The sequence below is a fragment of the Lithobates pipiens genome, unplaced genomic scaffold (assembly GCF_037356315.1).
Source record: "Lithobates pipiens isolate NorthernLeopardFrog02 unplaced genomic scaffold, aLitPip1_a1.2 Scaffold_23, whole genome shotgun sequence".
Classification (NCBI taxonomy): Eukaryota; Metazoa; Chordata; class Amphibia; order Anura; family Ranidae; genus Lithobates; species Lithobates pipiens.
In genome coordinates, this window is record NW_027507785.1 from 176,247,018 (window position 1) to 176,257,160 (window position 10,143).

At 40.5% G+C, this 10,143-nt stretch overlaps 1 pseudogene; it reads left to right on the forward strand.

Moving 5' to 3' along the window:
• The window catches only part of LOC143927126 (two pore channel protein 2-like), a 41,928-nt pseudogene extending 38,852 nt beyond the window's left edge, over positions 1 to 3,076 (forward strand).
• The last annotated feature ends 7,067 nt before the right edge of the window (positions 3,077 to 10,143 follow it).

The window sequence follows — 10,143 nt, forward strand, 5'->3', positions numbered from 1 at the left end:
AATGTTATAGAAACATTTTGCTGATCAATTTGGATCCTAAATTTCCTTACTAAAATATTGTCCTACTCTGGTTTTAGCCTTCTGGCAGATTTTCCACTAATACTACTCACTGATATTTAGATATTTGGAAGAAGAGGTAAAACTTCCCTTGTCAGTTATATTGATGCTCTTCTTGACTAATGGACAATAACAAGGTGCTGCATACAGTTATAGTTATGGTATGTTTTTCCTTGGCCATAAATGTCACATGCTCTAAATGTCTCATGCTCTAAATTGCCTTACCGTACCGCATTAGGTAGCTCCCCACTTTGTGGTTGCAGATTACTCTAATGCCGTGTACCTACGATCGGAATTTTGATCGGAAAAAGCCCTGATGGTTTTTCCGATGGGATTCGGACAGGATTCCGCTCAAGCTGTCTTGCATACACATGGTCACACCAAATTCCGATCGTCAAGAACGCGGTGACGTACAACACGTACAATATGACGGTACTAGAAAAAGTAAGTTCAATACCCAGTGCGCCACTCTTTGTACTTCTTCTGCTAATCTCGTGTTTATCTCATGTTAGTAGAGGTTTGGTGACAGATGATTCGCATTTTTCAGACTCGTGCTTATTCCGATCATTTTACTGCTGTTCAGTTTGTATAACTGTTGACTTAGCTCTGGCAGTTTTTGAAGAGCCTGCTGTATATCCACTTCCATTCCTGGCTATATCCATTGTTGAAGTTTTCTGCCTAATGGCTTTCTTTGCTCGCCTTGTACATTTTAGTAAAATCTGTGTAATTGTCACAATACTGCTTAATTTAATTGATTTTATTATCTATGGATGTTTGAGTATAGCTCACATTCACAGAATTCGATGGTCAAGAGTGTTATGTCCCATTTACTTGGTTAACTTTTCTGAAAGTCAGCAGATTCGTCGAGCATTCCGCAGCATTAGAAACACTTTACCTGAGATCCTCTATGTCTTCCTTCTCTTTATGTTCAGTGTCCTCATTTTTTCACTTATGGCTTTAAAACCTTTTGTGAACAGAAAACTCAAGACAGCTGACAGAGAAGCTTACTTTGAAAACTACCTAGAAGCTGTATTTAATCTTTATGTGCTGGTGACTACTGCTAATAGCCCTGATGTCATGATGCCAGCTTATGACTACAACTGGTGGTATTCCATTTTCTTCATTGTCTACATAATTTTGAACACTTACATCCTTATGTCAGTCTTCTTGGCTGTTGTGTACAACAATTACAGGAAGCACTTAAAGAATGAAATCTGTAAGCTAGCTTACATGAAACACCGCAAGATGGCAGAGGCATTTAATGCACCCAAAGTGAAAGAAGGCTCAGATTTTGTTATAACAGTGGACACATGGAACAAACTGGTGAAGTTGGTGGCACCAGACATCAGTAACTCTCACAGAGAACTGCTGTTAAGCGTATCTAAAGAAGAAAACCAAAGATGCGTGGGGAAGAATGCCTTTATCCGTTTAGCTGACTTGTTGAACATTAAAGTTATCACAGTGAACATCCAATTGAATGCTGGCTGCCTCATTTGTACAGAAGTGCAGCAAGTCGCTTTATACGACAGGTCATCCATCATAAGGGGTTTGTTTATGCTTTTGATGTGATCATTCTAATCAATGCCATTTTTATCGCCCTGGATGACCGAAACCCACTAATATCACATGCAGAGTGGAGGTTCCTCTCTCTCTATGTTATAGAAATTATCCTGAAACTCTACACATATGATCCTAGGACTTTCTTTGCCAAGAATCAGTTTTGAAACTGGTTTGACACCTTTATCATCATTGCTGCCCTTATTGCCACCATAGTCAACTCAGGACTGAAATCAGGGAGTCAGTACAATAGCCAGCAAATCCTAGACATGGTCTTCATTCTCTGGGTTCTCCGACTCATCAGGATCATTGACAGTATTCAAAGGTTTCGAGTCATCATGAATACACTGATCAACATCCTACCCTCCATGCTGACATTTTGTGGTATTATTTTCATTATATATTATGTGTTTGCCATTATTGGAATGGAAATCTTCAAGAACAAAATGTGTTTCTTTCCTGAAAATTCCACAGACCCTTCTGCACTGGAGTGTGGAACCATCGTCTTGAGGGACTCTGCTTTTTCTAAAAGCAAGTACTGCAAAAATAACTTCAATAACATAGGATATGCATTCATTGTATTAGTGGAGCTGACTGTCGTCAACCAGTGGCATATTATCGCCATTGGCTTTTCTCTGGTGACCCACCCAGCAGCTAAAATTAATTTTCTTCTATTCCATGTGGTGGTTGTCATCATGATAATCAACATCTTCATGGCATTTATTTTGGAAGCTTTTTTTGTGGAGTATTCGTTGGAAAGGAGTAAAGTTGAAACTACTATTGAGACCAAGATTCAGGAGCTGGGTATGGCTGTGAAAGAGGAAGATCATCTTTCTGGAAACTTAAAGAGGAAGTAAACCCTGATGAGTTTACTTCCTCTTTCATTCCCTGCAAAGGTAAAGCATAATGGACTACTATGCATCGCATAGTAGTCCATTATGTGTCACTTACCTGACACAGGAGCCAGCGAAGTCACTGCTGTCCCCTGTAGTCCGGCGTATCCATCTTCTCGGTGGGTCTCGCTGCTCCGCCGCTGTCAATTGGCGAAGCCGCGATGACATCACTTCTGCGCATGCACACAGTGCGCCTTAGACAGCGGTGCCTGTCTTTCGGCAAATATCACCCTAAACCATGTAGATTTAGGAGATATTTCTTGGACCTACAGGTAAGCCTTAATCTAGGCTTACCTGTAGGTCAAAGTGTGTTGTAAGTGTTTACAACCACTTTAACAGACAACATGGAAGACTGTGAAAATGATATTGGAGCATTTGGGGAGAGAGCAAAAAGGACTAATGTTTTGAATAGCTTCAAAACGGTGCAGAACAGTGGATGCCCTGTTACTGCGAATGTTTGAAGCCGAAATACCTCCAGGAGATGAAGGTCCCCCATTGGAGGATATATTTTAAATCTGTCTCCTAGCGATTACTACATAGAAAATCCAACATTTAATTCAGTATCCTAGTGTTACCATATCATCTCTGAAATCTGACTTGAATCAAGTGGGCCAAATGTTTATGTGGGTAAACATAGACACCTTATGCCTATTTGATAGAAATATTTATTTTTACAGAGAAACATTTTTATTATAAATATAGTAAGAAAATCATGTAAGGAAAACGTCAAAATTAAGCTACCTGTTTCCAATTTTATAAAAATATAAATGGTTTTATTGTACAAAGCATATAATTATTGTACAACAGTCAAGGGCTTTTCTTATGAATACGTATACACACTGCACTTCTGTCTGCCTTGCGCAGGCACTAAAGATAGCTACAGAGAAATAAATCTGTAGAAATCAAATAACTATTCCATAACTGTATTCTTTTTAGTACTGGTTCTGCTCACAAAATGCACTGTGGACAGTAAATATACATGTACTTTGCAATCTATGGAATTATTGCCGTTACATATTAGAGATACCCTCAGCACAAGGATTTGGTAATTTGTCGCTACACTTTTTGTAAACACTTTTCCACTGGCGCTCTCTGGAAAGCACCACATCACTAAAAATGAGAGATGAAACTTTTTTTTTTTTTTTTTTTATTATTGAATAGATGTGTTTATATATTGTCTAATGTATGTGACCTTGACTGCTATCACAAAAATTCATTTGTCTCCACTGAAAACAAACTGCAAAAAAAGTGTGTCCTTAATATACAATATTTGATATATTGTATATGATACAATATTGACCAAAAAATGTTTGTGTTGTGTTGGTTTAGATCCTATTACTTCCATTAATAAATTAGCTAGTTTTTAGGATCTTCAAGGATACAGTCTGGAGGAAAGAAGGTGGAGGTGTTATCTGCAGCATCCAGCCACACTCTACTATTCTTTTTTTTGCATTCTTTATTAAATCTTTTACCATCTTAAACACCAGCAGATATTACAGTCTGTAGGAAAGAAAAACAAATGGGAAGCAATACAGCATCAATACACCCTATGCCAGTTGCGAAAAATCAAACAAAATCCACAAACCGAGATCTGGACCATGTGACTTATAGGTTATCTAGGTGAAATTTAATTGACAAAGTTATTAGCCATCCAGCAGATAAGATATTTCAGATAGCTGCCTACATTCAATATACACAGCTCACACTCTCTCCCTTTTAATGAATGAATCGAATCCATTAAAATTTTCCTGTTCTAAATATAACCCACCCAGATAGTGAATGTCCAAAAAAAATATTGAAATCCCCTTTCCTACAAAAAATAAATTGAAACCGTCTCCTGTTTGTACACATTTCTCATCAAGTTTACCTTGATTTTTTATATATTTTTTTATCCCATTTTATTGACAGATTCAGTAAAGCTATGAAATTGTTACTAATGACAATCTGATATATAAAAGATGCAGCTGTCTCAGCTACTTTAAAACAAAGCAATAGTGATAAAAGATTAATAATTTACAGAATGTATAAACGTATTTTAAACAAAGTGCAAAGCAAAGGTCAATTGCAGGGGAGTGGGGGTGCAGAGGGAAACTGGTGGGCTGTGGATGCCAGTGGAGATGAGCCAGTATGATTCCATGGGTGAAGACCAGCGGGCGCGGATCGGGGGTGGCGCTCCGCCTTCGGGCCTGTCGCTGCGCTCGCCTCGCGGTGTGGACCCCTGGGCTGACGGGCAGTCGCACAGGCGGGTCCCACACAATTGGGTGGGCGGCAACGGTGTCCGGTGGGTCTTCTCCTCGGGGGCGGTGTCACCGGTGGGAGCACCGGAACCATGTACAAATGGGGAAGGGGAGATCTGAGTGCTTGCTGTATGAATCCTGAACTTTATAAAACAAAGGTATCCTACTCACATTTTAACAGATATCATCAAGCATGTAGCACAAACACCATGCTATGTAAAACTAGGATGCCAGCGGGTGACGTCATCCATGCATGGCTCCTCCTCTAATGGGGTTCGGAATTTATGCAGTGAGCACTTGGTTCTCCCCTTCTCCCCTTCTTTGTTTGTGTGTGGTTCTGGTGTTCTCATTGGCGGTGTCGCTTTGGAGGAGAGGATCCACTGGACATTGTTGCCTGCCTGGTTGTGTGGGACCTGCTGGTGTGGCTGCCTGTTGGTTCGGGGGTCCATGCCGTGGGGTGGGCGTGGCGGTGGGTTTGGGGGTGGGGGGTCTGCCCCCACTGGTTTGTGTCCGTTGGTCACTTGTGGGGTTATCCTGGCTTATCTCTTTCAGGACTTGTGGTTCGCCAGTTTCCTTTTGGACTTTTGTTCTTTTGTGGTTGATTTTTGCGCTGCATTTTCTTGTTTACAATACTGCTATGGATTTCTGTGAAGATCTTTTAGTGTTCAGCTTGCATATTTGTCTTGACATTTTTTGCGTTGATTGCATTTTCTATATAATATATAAATGAACTGTATAAGTACATTTTGTATGCCAAATAAATTATTTATACATAAAACAAAAAAGGGGGCGTGGCCTAACTCCGGACGAAGATGGATGCCTAATCCCTTAGCTCCAGCACTCGCGAGAACAATCCACCTCAATCAGGGCTAATTTTAAGCCATCCACGCCAGGGAACAGTAGATCTGTGCTCCCCATCACCCCAGGCTCAGATGGAGCATCAGCAACAGCCGCCGGTAAGCATCCCAGCGATGTTCCGGATGTCGCACGGAGAAGGCCTCAAAGCCGCGGCCTCGCCTAAAAAGCCTATGCCGCCCGGCGGCTCCCCGTCCGTTGCGGACACCGCTAACAGCGCAAACGGTGCTCATAGACAAGAGACACACCATTCCCAATCGTTTAGCCTAACAGACCTTCAGGCCAACCTGCAGGCTATGTCTATGGACATAAAAGCCTCCTTTTCCGCTGCCACCAATGAGATAAGAGCAGACATACAAGGCATTGCAGCAACAACAGGAGCAATGGAGCAAGCCTCAGCTCATCAAGCAGAAGCAATAAAACAGGTACAAAAAAACGCTGACATACACCTCAATCACATCATAGATATGCACCGCCGCATAGAAGATTTGGACAATAGGGGGAGAAGACACAATATTAAAATCAGAGGAGTCCCAGAAATGACTGATCAAAATCCAGTTGAACAGACTGCAGCTGCATTATTTAATGACATCCTGGACAGACCCCCTGATTCCCCTATTGAATTCAAGAGGATCCACAGAGCTCTCAGACCCAGAGATGATGACCCCCCTAGAGACATAATCTGTTGCCTTGTTAATTTCCCCCTGAAGGAAGCAATTCTTAAAAAAGCAAGAGAAAAAGGCAGAATCATCTTTAATGGAAATGAAATCAAACTGTACCAAGACCTATCAAATATCACGCTACAACAACGCAAAGCCTTACGCCCGATCACAGAGCAACTGCACACCAGAGGCATTCCATACAGGTGGAAATTCCCTTTTTGCCTATCAGCCACGTGGAGAGGCCACACAGCGCTATTACGCACACCAGAAGACTTACAGTCATTTTCCGAAACTCTAGATCTTCCTAGAATTGAGGTACCGGACTGGTATAGTTCCTTTACACCGAACGAATCGTGGATCGCAATTTCTAACAACCTCACTCCAAGAACCCAGAGGAATAGAGACCGCCACCGCAGATCACCGTCTCCACATTACAGCAGAAGAAACGCTCTCCAAAGAAGTCCCGGAATCTCCCCACCCAGACGCAGAGACCGCATGGATCATCGAGAGCAAATGGACACCTGAACTCATGTCTTCCATGATAAGTCATACTCCTAGAAATCCTCACAAAATGTGACTTTGTCTACTCTACGCTACCAATACCCTTATCTATTCTCTTTTTTTGCTTTATTTCTATTTTTTATCTTTTCACTTTTTTCCCCTTTGTCTTCTGTCTCTTCCCTCCCTCTCGCAAAGAAGGACGTTTCAAGCAAGAACTGGTAAGAGATCCTGAGAGGGGAACAAAGGAAAGTGAGGGGTTGCGGAAGAGAAAGGAGAGTACATTTCTTTTATGCCTACCTTTTCTGGTCCCTATGGATCTGATGTATGATTAGACAACTTCACAAATTTAGGCTAGTAGCACCCCCTCCCCCCCTGGAGCTGACCTTTTGAGTCATCACAGTAATGAACACCCCTTTTACTGAGACAAATTCTTTAAACGACTCAGACCAACCAAGTCGTAGAGTAGATAAACATTACTTAATGTTATGGTATAATACCAAAAAGAAGTGAAGGAGACAAAGAGAGTAGAGTAGGGAGGGAAGTGTTAGAATTTAATGTGGATCTAGTTACTTCATTGTTCTAATAGCTAGTTTAGCTACTGCTCTTGCCGTAATTACAATTAAGGGTTAAAGACAAAGAATGCCGTTTTCATGCATCCTAAGGTTAACAAACGTATTGATCAGAGTGCAGCCTGCTAGATACGTCTTTACATAATATAGAATGTTTTTACGTACGTGTTCTTAATACCAAAGATAAGATTACCTTGACAATAGAACTGGGTATAAGATGATTAAGACACATGCATTGTTGACACAGGTTAAAAATGTTTAAAGCTCGGAATTCTAATAGAGTTGTTATTTATGGTGGTAAGCCCGAGGGAGAGCTCCTCTCCCTTGGAAGTTTGGAGGTGTTTATATAAGACGTTAGAATGCAACCAATCTTTTCCCCTCCTATATTCCGCTAGGAGAGACACTTAGTTCAGATCACTGACAACACAATCAATATCTTAACTTTGCCTGCTATTACTAACATACTTCAAAGTTATACGCTTACACGCTATATATTACCTCATATGGTTAAAAACAGACATAGAGGAAAGATCAACACCTAATACTATTGGTGTAAGTTAAAATACAAATCTAGGCTACTGGTGTGACTTAATGTTGGTTTACTGTTTTTAGTACAATATGCACCTGACGCAAACATCTTATAGGTTAGACACAATGGCCTCCGCTAAAGGCTAGTCAATCGTTTTACTAGCTTTTTTCAGGCACTTGAAATTCACGAATGTCTCAATCAAGTCATATGTCTTGGTACACCTGCACAGTATCTGCCCCAACATGTTTCTCCATTCGTACACAGGGGGCTGAACCACAGTAACTCATCCCTAACACTATCTAACTGATACTAGGTCAAATACAAATCCTTACCCTGGCCCATTCTATCAAGAAAACGCCCTAAATTAATCAAGCATTATCTTACTGACTTCTCCCGAGTGCAGGAAGTTATTCAATAGTAAGAAGAGAAATTTTAAAGAAGAAAGAAAGGAAAAAAAATAAGAGAAAAAAGAAAGAACTTCTTAGTGGTTAGTATACCACTAATTAATTAGCAACCACAAGCATCCATTGAACCCTGAGTGGACCCCGTTCTCACACAAAGGGCAACCACCATTACTCTTTCAACATACCGGATTCCTAATAGGGTAGACTAGCAGGTCTATCTCTACCCCCGGTCCAACCCCCATCACACACCATGGCATTAACATACCTGAAAAAAGAACCAAACTCCTCAATGAGCTTCACAAACACAAAGCAAATATCATTTGTATCCAAGAAACACATTTTAAATCCGAAAAAGCCCCAAAACTACAAGACAAAAGATTCCCATTTGCTTACCATGCCACAAACCCCGAAGGGAAAACAAAAGGGGTCTCGATTTTGGTTTCTAGACAGACACCATTCCAACTCCAAGACACTATGACAGATCCTGGAGGTAGATTTATATTCTAAAAGGTTAACTAGGACACCACCCTATAACTATTGCTAATATATATGCTCCAAATTCTAAGCAGGTAGCCTTTTTTCGTAGAATCAAAGACCTATTAACGACCTTCGCGTCAGGAATTATCATCCTAGGGAGGGACTTCAACATCCCGCTAAACCCCGCAATAGACACTTCAAATGGAGCAACGAGCCTCCCGTACAGAGCAATTAAAATCCAGTACCAAAACCTTCTGTTACACGACTCCTGGAGAACCCTCAACCCCCAATCCAAGGACTTCACATTCTTTTCCAATGTTCACCAAAACTATTCAAGAATCGTTTAATTTTTTATAACACAATCAGACTTATCCCTCTTGAGCAACAGTACCATCGAACCAATGACTATATCAGACCATCACCCAATCACCATGACAATAACCTTCCCAGAGAAAAACACTAGCACCAAAACATGGAGACTGAACACTTCCATACTGAAAGACCCCAAAGATATTTCAGAGTTTAATGAAATATTAAAAGACTACTTTGCACGAAATGATAACGGAGAAACCTCATCAATCACACAGTGGGAGGCACACAAATGTGTTATTAGAGGAGAATTTATAAAAAAAACAAGCCAAAATAAATTCATTGATAGCCCACATCCACAATCTAGAAATAACGCATAAAAAAACTGTTGCAGTCTCAACATTTGAGGAGCTTACAAATGCGAGAAAACTGCTCGCAGATTAATTAAATATTAAAACCAAAAGGCAATATATCTTGAGACACAAGATATACTACGAGCAAGGAAACAAGAGTGGGAGACTGCTCGCTAAAGCAGTACAAAACAAAAAAATCTCAGCAACAATCCATCAGATAATGGACAAACAAGGAAAATTACAATCCTCAAATGAGGAGATTGCAAAACAATTCGAACTCTACTATCAGTCTCTTTACAATATCCCTTCCAATCCCAAAAGTCCGCAAAATTCAGACCTAAGAGCTAACCTTATTCAAGACTTTTTAGGTAAATATAGTCCACCCCGAATCTCAGATGCAACAGCCCAAAAACTCGAAGAACCGATTTCTGGCACAGAACTAGACAAAGCTATAAAAGAGATTAAAATAGGAAAAGCCCCAGGCCCTGATGGATTACCCCTACAATATTACAAGACTTTCATTGAAATATTAAAACCACGATTTCTGAAATCTTTTCAATCATTACATACTGAAAAACATCCCCCCAAACAACTACTAGAAGCACATATAACTGTAATACCCAAGGAAGGCAAGGACATAACCCAGGTCACAAATTATAGGCCGATTTCCTTAATCAACGTAGATGTAAAGCTATATGCGAAAATTTTAGCAAACAGAATCCTACCTTTCCTAACATCCC